This window comes from Anguilla rostrata, chromosome 8 (genome assembly GCF_018555375.3).
Source record: "Anguilla rostrata isolate EN2019 chromosome 8, ASM1855537v3, whole genome shotgun sequence".
Taxonomy (NCBI): domain Eukaryota; kingdom Metazoa; phylum Chordata; class Actinopteri; order Anguilliformes; family Anguillidae; genus Anguilla; species Anguilla rostrata.
The window spans coordinates 35,076,844-35,093,522 of NC_057940.1; the positions used below are offsets into that span (position 1 = coordinate 35,076,844).

Genomic DNA, 16,679 nt, shown 5'->3' on the forward strand with positions numbered 1-16,679 from the left:
AATCTGTCTTTTCAGTGGACATCGCCCAGACCAGAAAAAAAGGCTCAGTGCAAACTATGAACATATGAAGAGGTCATACAGGAGCGCAGTCAGTTTCACAATAGTCTCAACCTGCGTTAGCCACCCCTCACGTCTGCATAATTTAACTCTGTCAGCTCAAAATGTTATTTTCTATGTTTAATTGAGGGTTTCGTGAGTGTTTCCTTCTGGTGTTTGATCTCTCTAGATCATCAGGTTGTACTCATGCAACCAATTTTAAAATTACGACGTCTCCCCTTTCGAATGGCCAATATGTCATTGTACAATAAAAGCAGCATGATCAAGTAAAGTCACGCAGCACATTTTATAGAACAGAATGTTAAAAGGAAACAAACGAGACATGTTCGTTACGTTATTTAAACGCCTGTGTAAAAACCGATGTTCGTTCACAGCATATAATTCACCCTGAAGTTTTGAATAAAGAAAAACTCTTACCTATGGGTCGTGGAGGTTTTCTGTGGACGGGTGTTCAAGAAATCCTACAGTGAGAGAGCGGCGGGTAGACTAGTACTTTAAAACGGTATCCACCCTCGCTTGCCTGGATGGCCTGTTACGCAGGAGGATAAGCTTTGATGATTCTGTGGAGCGAGATGCGCTCATGGTACTGGACATATATAGCCCATAAAACAGATGCTAAGAACGTAATTCCTCCTCCCACTTGAATAATTTGTTCCCGTCAGGGGCATTCAGGCTTGCCTCGTTTCTTCCTCTCCCGCGTAAAGGAACTCATTTCTCCGCGTGCGCAACCGCTAATTTCCATACTGATCAAGCACTTGGGCTCCCTTTTTTTTACAGTCTTTGTTCGTTTTTCCTGGTGTTTTCTCAGTTCTCTGTACCTCTTATTACAAAATACTATAATATAGCCAATGATCTGAAATTGTAGACCGGGGGGTCTCCGCTGCATTCTCTATATGTTTATGTGTCACATTTAACCGGTGAAATAACTGTAGAAGTTTATGTATTTTAATACATCAGACATTGAACTGAAGATATCAGTATGCTTATTTTAAAACTGAAGCGCACAAAATGATGTGTTAAGAAATATTTAGAAACCAATGGGACCACTAGCATTCCGGGCTCAGCCCCCAGCCTGACCCCTTTCGCCATGTCTAAATCCCACACCATTTTTGTAGATTCCACTCCTATAAAGACCTGTATTCATAATTAATGTTTTCAGAGAGCATATATATCTGTCACTAGAAATTGAGGACCATGGTCATTTTAGTCATGTCTAAAATGCACGACAGAACGCATTAGATATGTACTGTAGCAGAAATATTTTTCCAAAATGTGTTATTTTGAAAATACTGCTGCTGTAAGATTAAGCCATGTACTGAAAGGCCATGTATTTCACAGAGTAAAATTCTGGGTTTCTGTAGGCTTACACCTTTTCTAAAGACAAATGCAAATACTTTCAGGGTGCATTGTCATAGGAACATATTCACCTGTTTTCTGTTCTGAACACAGAATTGCATAATTTTACTTGTAATTGTATAGTTTATTTCCTTATCAATAGTTATTAAGTTCATCAGATTGACAATTTCTGACTGTTCCTCATCGACATCTTGTTGCCTGTCTGACATTCTTCTCCCTCTCTCCCTTTCTGTCAATCAGTGACCGGTCTTGAATTTTGTACTGTCCAAGAGCATTCTCGATTCTGATTGGCCACTTCAGGCATTCTACAGTCTAATATGTAAGGGACATGAGGAGGTGCTCTGCTATCAAAAAGTAATGACCGACATGGAGACAAAGAATTCCCAGAACTTCCCATTGAAGCTTCTTCCACGACAATTATAATGCTGAAGTATGAACATGTTCAAAATTTACAAGTAATAACAATACATCAAAAACCATTAGCTGTACCCCTGTAAAAATAATAGATTAATGAATGGTGATGTGACACATGTATAGACTTTAGAAAAAGCAAATACAGGGGAAATCAATTAAAAAGGATATTCCCTGAAAATTTTATATGACCAATATTTGTAGTATTGTCCATTTGTGACCAAATGGCCAAATATAGTGGTGTAAAATCCGGTGTTCTTCCCAATTACAGATCTAGTGTTGAGGGGGCTTAATTGAACCTGAAGAGCTCAGCTCAGTTTAATTGCTTAGAACAAGGAATCCCCTGTTTGTGGAATCTCATTAAGCGGTAGACATATACTATTGTGTGTTTCAATCTGCTTTATTAGGATCCTGAAAGAAATGGAAAGCTGGAAATAACAAGATTGTATTAATCTGTTTATGTGCAGCTCAAACCTTTTTGTTCAAAAATAACCAAGCTTAAAATTAAAATATTCAGATTCTACATGGCTATCTAAAATGAGAATTTCAGTCTTGTCCTTATTTAACTTTAAGAAAGTATGAGCCATCCAACAATTAAAATCAAACAGACAAGCATGGAAAGCCTGTAACTTCTTTAAATTGCAAGGTTTCGTAGGCAGATACAATTAGGTATCATCAGCATAAAAGTTAAATGGTATGTCATAGATTGGCCCTCAAAGCACTCAACAGGCAATTGAAACTGATGACTATGTATGCTCACCAAAAATGCCTGCCAGAGAGATAAGATAAAACCAATCCAGGTCTATGCCTGTGATGCTAATCCAGTTTCTGAAGCAGTCCAGCAAGAATGGCACGATCATCGGTATCAAAGGCAGCACTGAGGTCTAATAATACTAAAAGAGAGGGGTTACCAGCATCAGCATTCCTGAGAAGGTTGTTGATCACACTAAGCAAAGCAGTTTCAGAGCTGTACACAGTGCGGAAGCTAGGTTAGAATTTTTTGAAATAGGTTGTTTCTTTCCATAAAGGCTAATTACTGCTTAGAGACCACCTTTCCTAAAATCTTTGAGAGAAATGGTGACTTGGAAATCCTTCTAGAATGATTTAAAACTGGAGTGTTTACATTGGGTTTCCTTCAGCAGAGGCTGTATTTAGTCCATTTCAAGCAAGGGTCTGCCTGAGGCTAGATAACTTTTGACAACAGTTAAAATATGTGATCAGACGGTTCCCATAACCTCCTGTAGGAACCTTGTAGGAACAACATCAACAGTTAGCAAGTGTATGAGTTCATGAGAGCCACCAATTCAGTTATACTGTAAATTCATCTGAAATGGCTCTGGTGGGCAATATTGATGTCATACACAGAGGGAGTAGTCTTGATACATGAGGAGTAATTTATTCAATCGTATATGAGAGGTTGGGATTTACTCGTGCATGCATGTTGAATGCTGGCTGCATGTTTACTTCCCATTCAATGCAGGGCAATGGTAGTTTTGCGTATTCAGCCTTCATCTTCCGCTGTCATTACCTGCTTTCTTTTTTCCTGTGCAATTTATGATCAATTCAAAGTAGCAGTTTTTTTCTTCACTCCATCTGTTCCTGCAAGTCAATACAGAATGTCTCCCATTTTCTCAAGCAGTAAATTCAAAGGTCATCCGTGGCTTGCATTCAGTCCTTTTTTCTTTCTCTCCCTAATTTGTGACTAACAATTATGCCTTTTCGAGTTACCCCTGCACCACTCACACGTATGTGCGTGATTCACTGCAGCTCAACGGCGTGTTCTGCTCCGATGTACTCGGCTGCCAGTCAGTGATTATTTTACTTCCTACAGACAACACGGTACTAGAGAAGAGAACTAGTGATGAGGAGAAGTCTCTTTGACTAAGGTCTGTGAATGGCAGGTGTACTGCAGGGAAAAAACTAACAAAAAGCACTGGCTAAGGTACACCCACTCAAACCCTTGTAGAATCTGTGTGCCCCATTGTGTGCCATTTTATTTGTTTCAAATTTGATTCATTTTAACAGCAATATTACTGTATTATCAACAGTACTTTGTGGTTGGGGGCTGTATGCCGCATGTTTCTATAGATTTACAATAGGTTTTGTGTAAATTCTGATTAAATACTACAGCAATTATCCTTTAGTGTAATCGAATATACAGTAATGTTCCTTTAGCATGAAAATGAACCAATCAGCTCACACTTATTTAGATGTTTTCTTTTTTTTGCTGATCACAGGCAGTTGAAGGTGAAATGAATCTTCATTGGGTTGTAGTTTTAGTTTTTGAAAAGAATATTGCGGGTGCGGTTCTCCACTAACAGTGAATTTGTCTTTCATGCAGTGGTAAGCGCAGCTGCCTCTCCCCCTGGAGACCTGAGTTGGAGGCTCGCAGGAACCCCGCTGGCACATTAGTGTCAGAAGTGGAGGCGTGGCCTCGCTGGACAGGGCAGCGCCCCACGGGTGCGGCAGCCGGTGACTGGCATATGAGTATGAAAGCACGCTTTGTGGAAGGTGGGCAGTAGTGTACCGATACACTTCAGAGGCGGCCTAACTGAGCTGCTAGCGGTAAGTTCTTCTTCAGTGCAGTGGCCAGTGCAGCTGCCTCTCGCCCGGGATATCTGAGTTTGAGCCAGATCCCTGCTGTTACAATATACAGGTATTATATTGTAATTAAAACTGCAGTAACTCTGCTGTTCAATTAATTACATCAACTTGTTGGCTAATGCTCGTAAGTTGCTATAATTTTAACAACGTTTTCCTAACAGTGCACTTCAGCAAAATATGTTCCAGTTTATATGGAAGAAGGCTTAAAACTGCAAACCTTCGTTCAGTATTTTCGTTTCCCTTATTTGGAAAGACAAAATCATACTAAAGTTATTTTCTGTAATGTCCTCCTTTGATTCAGGAACACACAATCGCACACATGTGCTCCATGATACATGATCGGAAGCCGTCGCGTTTCACTCTACATTCCACAGTAACTGGTACAGTTGGCAGAGGCACATCGCACTGGCTAGTTCAACCAGAGAAGTTGCTATTGAGGAAAGAGGCAGGCTTCTGCCTGCCCAAATAGAACATTTTTTCTCTGACTGTGGCTATGTCGCCAGTGATGCAATGTTACAGCATTTGAGTTTTGCCTTAATAAAGCAAATCTATTCAAAACTGTCAATGGGGCATGGGTTACAATTAATCTGCTAATTAATTAAGCAATCAATCAACTTCTATTTGATATAGCATAGATTTTTAAACGGACTACAGTGTGTTAACACAGCATGAAGGCCTTTGATTCTTGGATCCTTGGCAATCGTAGGTAATGTAATGCACGTTTGATTTTGTAGTAGTCATTTACATTAGAACTATTAAAACATAGGCATTTTTCTCCCAGTGAGGTATTTTTACATTACATTACATTTATTTGGCAGACGCTTTTATCCAAAGCGACATACAAAAAGTGCATTTCATGGTCATAGACAACTACTAAACACAGGTTCAGTAAGATACAATACTTATTTTGTACAGCTATTTCTTACCAAGAACACAGTTTAGTTCACACAGTGAACACTATTCAGACCTAACCTCTGCAAAGCCAACTAGGCAGAAGAATAAGCTACAGTATTAGGACAAATACAAATTACCAAAAAGTGCTGGGATGGGGCAACATGTAACAAGTGTCATGAAAAAGGGGGGGGGGATTTATATACAGCGTGGTAGTGGTTAGTCTAGGTATAGTCTGAAGAGATGAGTCTTCAGGCCACGGCGGAAGATGGGTAGTGAGGGGGAGGTTCGGAGAGGGACGGGGAGTTCGTTCCACCACTGGGGAGCTAGGGTGGAGAAGCTCTGTGATCCCATTGGTCGGGTGGGAGGGGTTACAAGGCGCCCTGCTGCTGCAGAGCGGAGTGGTCGAGCAGGGACATAGGATCGAATCATGTCCTGCAAGTAGATGGGGGCTGTTCTGTTGGCTGCAGTGTAGGCAAGGGTCAGGGCTTTGAACCGGATCCTGGCAGCAAGCGGTAGCCAGTGGAGTGATCGCAGCAGAGGGGTGACGTGGGACAATTTGGGAAGGTTGTAGATGAGTCGGGCAGCGGCATTCTGAATCATCTGTAGTGGCTGTATGGCACAAGCTGGCAGGCTTGCAAGGAGTGAGTTACAGTAATCAAGGCGAGAGGTCACCATAGCCTGGACGAGCAGCTGGGTGGAGTGTGTCGTCAGGTATGGTCGAATCCTTCTGATGTTGTACAGAAGGAATCTGCAGGACCGTGGTGTTGCCTTGATGTGCTCCTTGAGGTCCAGTTGGTCATCCAAGACCACCCCCAATCTCTTGGCAGAGTGAGAGCCAGTCACTGTGGTGCCATCAACCGTGATTGAGAGCTCACGTAGTAAGGAGGTCTTGCATGGGAAGAAGAGCAGCTCAGTTTTGTTGAGGTTCAGCTTCAGATGGTGGCTGGCCGTCCAGGTGGAGGTGTCAGCCAGGCAGGAAGATATCTTATCATCGACCTGTGTGGCCGAGGGGGGGGGAAGAAAAGAAGAGTGTCATCTGCATAACAATGATAGGAGAAGCCATGTGAATTAATGACTGAACCAAGAGATTTGGTGTATAAGGAGAACAGCAGAGGACCCAGTACAGATCCCTGCGGCACTCCCGTAACAAAGGGATGAGAAGCAGAACAAGGGGACGAGAAGCATTGTCTTCATACCAGTAAATATTACAGTTCATCTTTTCAACTGCTCATCCAGTGTACCGCAAACAGTCTCCTGTATGAGAAGAGGGAAGCCAAAAAGGAGAGACACATCAGGCAGAGTAGGAGTATGCGGAATTAAGCATCCCCGTTTCAGCCACGTGCAACCGAACTGCCTTTCCAGCTGAACTGTACCATACCCTAGTTATCCTTCAGCATGACGTTTTATTTGAATGGCCTCTGGGGATCAACCATTTTTGGTTTGCCTTGGTTTCTGAGGTTATTTAAACACAATTCACTGATAATTAATGTTTGTTTAATGGTATTTTCACTTCATGGAGGGAAAATTAGTCTATATAATTATTCTGATGCAAGCCATGGTGGCATACATAAAAAAACAGGCAATAGTGTCATATTTATAGAATATATGTATGTCCATGACTGTATGTGTGTGTGGCATGTTGATCAGCTTGCTGGCAGTGCAAGAGATGTCATTTAGTCCGCATTCAGAATTACTTAGCTGCCATTATAGGAGAACAACTGCTTCTTGCAGAATACATAATCACGAATAAGAGATGCGTTGAGTGAAGAGCTTAAAATACACCAGTGCATACGTAATGACATTATATTCAGAAATACAGAGGACACCGTAGACTGTGGGGCACGCTGACAGTGTTTGCAAAATTAATTTCAGGAGAAAGTAAATACCGCATGCAGGAAACCTCAAAACACCGGGAAAAAATTAGGAAATAAAAGCATTGACTGAAGCTGGGCTAGATTTTCCAGGCAACACCGCTCTTCAAAGAGGTTGGGTACCCGGGTCTGCTTTCCAGTCAGTGGAAGCCACCTCGTGTTTGCTCCTGTGCCGGCGTGTCATGCTTTTTGTTGACTGCACATTTTATATTATAGTTTGTGAAATTTACATTTGACAAATATAGTTTTCAATGAGAATCTAGCCAGGGAGAGAAAAGTTTTTAGACTTACCTCACCAAAAGTCTGTATTGTAGCTTACAGGCTTGGTATGTTTTGTACAAGTTTTTTCTGCATTTGTGCCTCTGTTTTACTTTTTTCACAGTTAAACTTTAAACTTTTAAAAACAAAACAGTAGAAAAAGGATTAAACTGAGAGTATGTTAAATACTGTGCTTATTGGTACAATTGTACAATTTCAGCTGGGGACCTCAAGTGAAATCTCTTCCATAAGACTTTGTCATAAGATTCCACATGTGCAAATGCTGTTTAGGATCCTGACAATCAGGGAGAGTATTTGACCAATCATAGCTAGATACTGAACAATGACACCTGCATGGTGGAGTAAGCTTGTGGGCTAAAAGGAATTATCAAAAATGTTACAAAAATTTCTGCAACAATTATCCATAATACTTGACAGTCATTAATAACTAAGATGTTTGCAGTGCAGTATAATGGTTAAGGAACTGGCCTTGTAACCAAAAGGCTGCAGGTTTAGAGAACACTGCCCTTGTACCCTTGAACAAGGTATTTTTAGCTGCATTGCTTCAGTATATATCCAGCTGTAGAAAGTGCTTAGAGGACAGCTGTTGGAGATAGGAAAAAGTGCGCATCAACCAGCAAAATGAAGAGTGCTAAGCCCAAATATACATAAACTGATCAAACAACTCATAAACATGAGTGAGGTAGCACATCCAAAAATAATGAAAAAAAAAATTACAGATTCCTTACTTTTAACTACATGTATTCTAGGTGAAAGGCTGCATTGACAAGTTTTGAATCTGTTAATGCATGTCACCAAGAGGCTTGTAAAGTTTTGAGGAATAAAGATATGGTTATCTTGCTCATCTCGGAAAGTCACATGCCAAGGGCAATTAAAGTTCATGCTCACAATCTCAATAATCTGTTGAGAGGCTCTTTTTCAAAAAGACGGTTGATACTTTGAGGATTAGAGATTTAAAAGAAAAACTGCTCAGATGACAACAGACAAGACAAGAGAGGTGAGGGGTGACATTATACAGTGGATTAATAAGAATTACTGAGTCTTCATGTGCAATTATATGGCACAACTAAAGAAAACATCTAAAACAACAAAACGAGGCTTATCATTATTGGTTAGAAAATTGTTATTCATTATATGAAGTAAATCTTGAATAATCCACTCTTGACACTTGACAGAATGGTGAATTTTATCAGTCAGAATTGGAGCAACTAGCTTGCCTAACGGTCTAACAATGCATCAAATGTATGCCAGTGGTGCAGGAAATTGTTAAGATAGGAATAATTAAAAGGAGAAAACATTCACTTACAAATAAAATTCATTAAATATATTGATTTTTTAAATCAAGAAATATCCTATCAAAATAGCAACATTTGCCTCACCTTAAGGAATGGAGAATTGCAATGATCAAACACTTCATACCAATTTTCCATCCACAGTTTTGACAAAAAGGTTCTAGTTGCATTTATTTACATTTTATCTTTGATGCATGTGGTAGGTAAGAGGGAGACGCTGACCCCTCAAGTCATTACCTGAAATTAAATAGGTAAATAGTACATAGATTTAACTACAAAATAATGATACAACTTGATCATTCTAAGATTTGATGTCATAAAACTCTCAGGGCAGCTAGACCCCCCTATAACTAAAACTGAAATATTTAATCTTGGGTAGTCCACAAATGGCTACTTAGAATTTTCAATTTGTAGATAGCATCATGTCATGGGCCAGGAGAGAATTAAGTTTATTCACTAAATTAGGATAAAATGGCTCTATATTGTAACTGTACCCACAATACCCTTAGCGATGCCTTATCTCTTCCTTCCTCCAACTCTGCAAAATCTCCAAGCAATTGTATTAAAAGCCAAGTTAATATACCTAAATAACATTAGATTCACTGATTACTGATGTCCATTATTGTCTGGTTTGATAAAATAGTTGTTTGACCTTCCTTTTTATGAACGCATCGAGTAATCTTTCAGACATTTTGTGATGAAAAAGACGATTATCTCAAGGAGAGTCAGTATATAACTGACTATATCAGAGAATGTTTTTTAACCTTGAAACGGAGAAAAGGCCATTTTTGTTTCTCTTTATTCAGTTCGGAGAGTTTCATAAAAGTGAAGTATATTTTACCATGAACTAGGATTGACTGGAAAAAATATCTATACTATATCATCGTGGCCACTGAATTATTCTATAAAACGGTCTAAATTATGATGTGACAATGTGACCCCGAGTATCCACTGAGCTGTAATGAGCAACCGTAATTTTTTAGACATCATTCCTTGCAGAAGTGTACGGTATTTTCACTGTCTCTGTGCTCTGTAGGGCAGTCAGCTTTGGCCTTTGTTATTTTGGAGCATACGACGTACCTGCGCAACCATCCTCTTTGCTGAAATAACCTTGCATCAAAGGTCCCATTTGAATAGAAACGTTTATCTTATCGGGCCTTGGTCTGCAGCATGGCCAGTTAGATACAATAGCTTTTGTTGTGCCCTTGTTCAAAAGAAGCCTGTTCACAAAACATGCACCAAGTGTTTGAGAGGTTCACCCATGAGCTTTAATCAGCCTGAACCATATCAACCTTTCTTTGTCTGGGGAGTTCACATTTTACACGAGTATCAATGTGCAGTATTAATCAACCTGACGAGAGAGCTTTAGAATGTGATTCGGTCTTGTCAAAAACTCATAAATTCAGCTAGGGGTTTTAAGAAAGTCACTGTCTAGGTACTGTGTACTTTTAAACTTGGAAAACTGGGATGTTTTTGTGGTGGGTGCATTTAGCCTGAGTGGGTCAAATATAAAGAAAATATTAATATTGCAATTCATTCACAGTGCTTTAAACTTCACTAGTCACTGAATTATGAATTGCCCTGAATGTAATTCCATAAAAGACACCCATACATAGAGATAGAGACTGTGCATATGGACACAGACTCCCCTGTTCCATTGTATTTATCAAATTAACAGCATAGTCCGGTTACATGGGGCAATCACCATTAAAACACATTTTCCTTCTTTTTTTGTCTAAGCTTCTGGTAGGAAGAGAGGTGAGAGTCTTTATCAGGTCCCTGCAGTCTCCACAGCGATATGCCTACGGTACAACACTTGAAATGAAAAAAACAGTATAGTGCAGCTGGTGTCTCCTTTATGCAAGAGTTAAGGCTCTGGAATCAGCCAACACTGATTAGCATTAGCATATTGTAGAGCAAAAATCAAAAGGGGCACTCATATAAAAGCATTCGTATAAAATCAGGGCTTCCACAGTGGCAATGCACTTGTTTTATTGACAACTGAAGTGGGCAGTTGTCAGGAAGGGACTTATATTTCCATTAACTTCCATGAAACCCTCTCCCCGTCCCCAGCTCTCCACGGTAATTTCCCTTGGTATGTAATCCTATTAATCCTATGTAATTGCTTATCTTAAAGAGCATTATCTCTGCACCCATGTGTATTCCCAGGACCATAGCATCATTCATTTGCATATTTTATATTGTATATATCATTTGAATTACCACTGTGTGTCTAATTAAATGACTGAGTACTAAGGGCCGAATTCTATTCAACAGGTCTGTGCGTTCGCTTTTACTGAGCCGAGGTACGAATTACGAATTACGAATTAAGATAATTTCCCTTTTTTGTTTTGTGTAGTCATAGCGATAGCATTCTAGTCAAAACTAGAAAGGGTATAACAGAGTGTGGAAATGGTAAATTGGTGAAATCGTCGGTTTGATGTTAAGATAATGAATCTGCCTGCTGGAAAGAGTCTTGTCCCATGATACAATTATTATAATATGTGATTCACTGCACTTTGGTTAGTGCTGCATGCTACACAGTCTGTGGAGCATTTATTCCGGTATGTGCAGTGTTACACTCTTCTCCGTTCTCTGCTGTCTTTTCCGTTTGTCTCTGTCTGTGTCGCAGGTGAACAGCGGGTAGCGGAGAGGAAGGTAATCACCCTAATTAGTACACCTGGCGGCTCGGGGTTATAAACCCTTCCCTTAAGCTCCTCTTTATCTTCCTTCCTCTATGTAGCAGAATGTCGTGAAGCTATTTTTTCGTTTTTGCATTTAAAACACCCACGGACACCTTCCTTACCTCACGCCCACACGCACATTGCACATAGCCCACTAACTAACCTTATTGCGGAGCATTTTTTTTGTCGAACGGTTCATTTAATAAAAACGATCCTTTTCCATAACTTTACGTTTCACATGTCTCCCTATTATGACGAGAAATGAGCATTCTTAACAATAGTCTAATCAACTGATATTCAGGTGTATTCGTATTCGTTGTGTTGGTATGTGAGGGGAGGTATTGAAATGGATGTGTTTATGACCTGGCTTAGAGATAGATTAAGCAGTTTCATCCAATCCAAACGACAATTCATTGTCAAAACAACCCCTTAGCATGAATCCAGCACTTCATCAGAACATTTTACAAATCAGTTGCAAGATGCTCTCTGGCATACATGGAGTTCCAATTAGGAGAGTACATATTTTATTCAGTATGTTTTGTTTTTTATAAGCTTTGTGATATTCTACATCCGTAGTACGGAAGTTCACACACAAAGCTCGCTGGTCAAATGCTTCATTTGGACCCTCTCGGATTGTTTGTTTCGGTTTGAAGAAGCACTATTATAATCTGTTTGAATAAGCAGTTCACCGGGGGTCAATTCAGGATTTTTTTAAGTGAACGGTGAGAAAGGAAATAGGCCTATCTGATTGGCCGCCAAAACATCTACAAGTAATATAGGGCTTATTCAAACAAAATTGGCAAAATGTTCTTTCACGTTCCAAACATTTTATATATTGGACTGGAAGTTCACTTGTGACAGTTTGCTTCATATAATGTGTTTCCTGAGTGTTTCCCGAGGAGGAAAACATTGGCTTCATTTGGCTGGTGTTCAGGTAAGGTATTGCAACAAATGTATGTAGTAGGCCACAGTATATCAGCAGCACACAATCACTCTCTCATTCACCATATCATAACTTTCCGCAATGAATGTTCAGATCCCATTTATGTTTGAAAGCATTGGTGCTTTTCACGGTGCCCTCCATCTATTAAATCATGTGTTTTAGTAATAGTGCTGTACTTTCTCCGCCAGGAAAGTTGCAACTTAGAATTGCAATAACCTCTATGCGCTGGTGCGACTATGCATTGTGAGTGTTTGTGTTGACAAAATAGTGCACTTTGATGTTAATTGGACTTCTTCCTGCATTATATTTACACAAATACTCTTATACACATAATTCAGCAGACATTTTAATGTACAATTTCAACACGTCTAACTGGTTCTCTTCAGAGTTTCATAATCTGTGAAAATCCTGCTCCCCAACCCGTACATCCTTGTACATGGCACATGACAGTCAGCAGCAGCCCTGAAACAGAAACATTTGATGAAGGCTGAGATGGCGGGGCTTCAGTAGATAGCATAAATTAAGCAGTGATGTTTTTGAACAAAAACAGCCATCCTGCGGGCCGATATGATTTTTTTTTTTTTTTTTTTTAACAACAGTGAAGAAAAGTAGTGGGCAAGTATTGAAGAAAATGCATTTTATGAAATCATGTGTCCCTAATCTGCATCGATCTTTTGTCTTTGCTTAGTAAATTTCACTATGACCATGGCAGGCAGGAAGTGCTCTTGGTTAGCACGCGGCTAGTCCAATAAACTCAGTCAATATCCACAGTCATTTGACATTTGCTTGGAAATGAATTCCGATACCACGTAGATTTCCTGGTTATGTAAGCAGTGTGGTCCAAGTAGAGAATTACAACCATACTCTCTTTCAAGCTCAATGGCAGTATGCCACCACCTTTGAGTCCTTTGGATTCTGCAGCAAAACAGACAAATAAAAGCCCATATATTTATCATGCCTATTAGATCTGTGAATCTTGGTAACAGTTTAACTGATAATGCTCTTTGCAATTACAAATTATGATCAGTTAGCCTGGTAATATTGTTAAGTGTCTATTGAAGTCTTTCATTTCAGTTGGCTTCTTCCTGGACTGCTGCTTGCTTCTGTTGTTGAACACAGTTTTGTTGAGCATGTAGTCTGTGCCTGGGGATGTAACACTATGATAGTATGGAACTGGCAACCAACATCTAGATTGTCAGTACAGCATCCTCTTCAATCCAAAGGATTGCACATTAGCACTTAGCATTCATGACATGGCACTAATATGGCACTACTTTACAGGATAAAACCATACTGTGATGGTATCCATTAAGATGTGGCCTGAAGACGCATCTCTTCAGACTATACCTGTACTAACTGCCACCACACTGTGCATCATTTCACTTTAAACCCCCCCCCCCCCCTTTCATGACGCTCATGTTACATGTACCCCCATTCCAGAACATTTGTCATTTGTATTTGTCCTAATATTGTAGCTTGTTCTTCTCCCTAGTTTGGCTTGGCATAAGTTAGGTCAGAATATTGTTCACTGCGTGAACTGAACTGTGTCCTTGGCTATAAATAGCTGCACAAAATTAGTATTGTACCTTATTGAACCTGTGTATTGTAGTTGTCCAATGACCATGATTTGCACTTTTTGTACGTCGCTTTGGATAAAAGCGTCTGCTAAATAAATGTAATGTAATGTGAGATACTCTTATCTAAAATGGGCTATAAGTCAAAATTCTATCGTAAAATACTGTCGCAATTAAATGGAAATGAATGCAAGAATGAATTTCTATTAAATTATTGTTGATTTAATCGTTGTAATGGTTTCAGAATGCTTATATTTTCTGCTGTTCCCTTGTCCAACAGATTCCATTTATCTATCGAAAACTACCTTTAACTTCATTGCTATTTCATGTGTTCATTCCAGTTGTTTTTCAAATTAAATATGACTTATGGTATTTTAAGGTACAGTTATAGGAAACTATATTCAATATAGTCAGCTCCAGGATATACTTAACCTTTGTTATCCCAAATGCAGTAAGTACTGATGACCATATGGCTTAAAGCCTTGAATAAAGTTAATTTTAATTGGCTGTAATTATCAAATAAACGGTGCTAATTGGTATTCTACCATATGCATAACCACATATTCTGAGAATCTGGAAGCAAGGGCATGCTAAACAAGAAAAACGAGGTCAATGATGAAAGGCTAATTGGAATGTTCAGGATATGAATCTCATGTAACATGTAAATGCATATAAATGCATGCAAACACATTCTGCATAAGTGTCTTGTGAAGATTCGGTGATCGGTAGGAGAGCATTAGTGCATGCAGGTTGCATATGCATGTGCATGGATATGCTTACTGCATATAAAGTTGCATAGCCCCAATCATAAAGTGATATCACATGGCAATCTTCTAGAGATCAAAGTTCTAAAAGGACTTAAGAAGTTCACACGCTATGTGCCTGCACATGCATCTTTGGTTAGAGAATATTTATTTACATTTTAAATAAATAAAATGGCCTTACCACACTGAACATTGTGGTTGGGTCTTAAGTGGGCAATTAGCTATGTATTAATGCAACATCTGCTCTAAATATTAGATTTCTGGATCAAAATAAACTACATATGAATAATACATGTTAAATGTAAACGTGTGTATATTTTTAAAATGTATATTTCTCTCTCTACCCATCCAAAATGAAATTATATTGCCTCAAGAGGGATGAACAAAGCCATACTGCATTGCTGTTGTTATTTTCTGTGAAGTGCATTGAGTTGCACTTACTGTATGAAATGTGCTATACAAATAAAGTTTGATTGATTGATTGATTGATTGAAGGTATGGCACAGATTTAAGGGCTACTTCTTTAGAGGGAACTGCCTGTAAATATTGTACTGTACACAATGTTTTAATTGGATTATTTTCTAACGTTCTCCCTAACAAGTTAACTCGCTTTCTGGTTTTCTACTGCTTAGTTGGCCCAAGTTGGCTAATCACTCATTTTCAAGATTGTTCGAATATTGGAATCACAATTCAAAACATAAAATAAATTCCAATGAAATATCCTTAAAAGCACACTTTTCAAGAACAAAGATAAAAGCAAAGCTGAGGATCCATCTTTGATTGTAATTATGGATGACAAAACCACAAGGCTCTTTCAGTCAAGCATATCACTGATCCATTTGTTATTTATCCATTCATTCATTTTATGGCAACTGCTTATCTCACTGTTCCTAGTATATTTGCTGAGGGAATATTTTTGTGTTTGTGCTCCAGGTGCACCTGCCTGCATGGAGTTTCGCAGGTGAAGATCAAACCTGACAGTTTGCCAGGAGAGCTGCATTTTCATTCCTCCTGCTCACCCGACTACGTATAATTGAGATTCCTCGTGCTACATCTCTAAAGCATGCAGCCTATCTTGTTTCTGTCTGATTATCATGAGTAAAAATGTTCAAGGGAAATGATGAAAAACTGATCTGTGAAATAGTCGTGTGGCATATTGTGTGTGTGTGTGTGTGTGTGTGTGTGTGTATGTGTACATGTGTGCGTGCGTGCGTGTGTGTGTGTGTGTGTGTGTGTGTGAAGGTGGGGGGTTCGTGGAGTATAGGTTGAGTGACAGAGAGTGCATAAGATTAATTATACTGTGAGTTCATGTGGAAAATCATCCTGTGGCAAAGAATGTCCTATGTGCCCACAGTGTCTTCCAAGCCTTCACATATCCCTGCACAATACTGATATTTATGACCAAAATGCACCGGCACTGTGCATAAATAAGGTAGGCAGTACCTACCATCCCTCTCTCATGCCGCTCATGTTACATGTACCTCCATTCCAGCACTTATTGTAATTTGTATTATTGTCCTAATGTTGTAGTTTGTACTTCCCCCCTAGTTTGAATTAGCATAGGTTAGGTCAGAATTTATGTTCACTGCATGAACTGGATTGTGTTCTTGGCTATGAATAACTGTACGAAATTAGTATTGTACCTTACCAAACCTGTGTTTTGTAGTTGTTCCAATGACCTTGGTATGCACTTTTGTACTTGTGCTTTGGATAAAAGTGCTAAATAAATGTAATGTAATCCCTACTCTGACCACTTGTTCATTGTATACAGTATTGTGCTGATGCATTACAGGCATGTAACAGATGCTCTAATCCACAGTGATTTACACAACTTTAATTTTTTTGCATAGCATTTACATTGCATCTATTTATACATCCGGATATATACTGAAGTAATGCTGGGTAAGTACCTTGCTCAAGGGTACAATGGCAGTGTCCTACCCAGGAATC

General features: G+C 39.3%; 1 protein-coding gene and 1 long non-coding RNA gene across 3 annotated transcripts in view; one reads left to right on the forward strand and one right to left on the reverse strand.

The window, feature by feature from the left end:
- Positions 1-768, reverse strand: part of LOC135261520 (melanocortin receptor 5-like) — a 16,906-nt gene extending 16,138 nt beyond the window's left edge. Inside the window, exon 1 of the mRNA XM_064347884.1 lies at positions 475-768. The gene's annotated coding sequence lies outside the window, so the exon portion shown is untranslated. The remainder of the gene's footprint in view (positions 1-474) is intronic.
- Positions 1-16,425, forward strand: part of LOC135261521 (uncharacterized) — a 16,976-nt gene extending 551 nt beyond the window's left edge. Inside the window, exons 2-3 of one of the 2 annotated variants that reach the window (XR_010331975.1) lie at positions 4,166-4,389; positions 15,663-16,425. This is a non-coding gene — a long non-coding RNA (uncharacterized LOC135261521). Of the gene's footprint in view, positions 1-4,165; positions 4,390-4,729; positions 4,994-15,662 lie in introns of those variants that run through there. The other variant, XR_010331974.1, reaches the window with a different exon arrangement.
- The last annotated feature ends 254 nt before the right edge of the window (positions 16,426-16,679 follow it).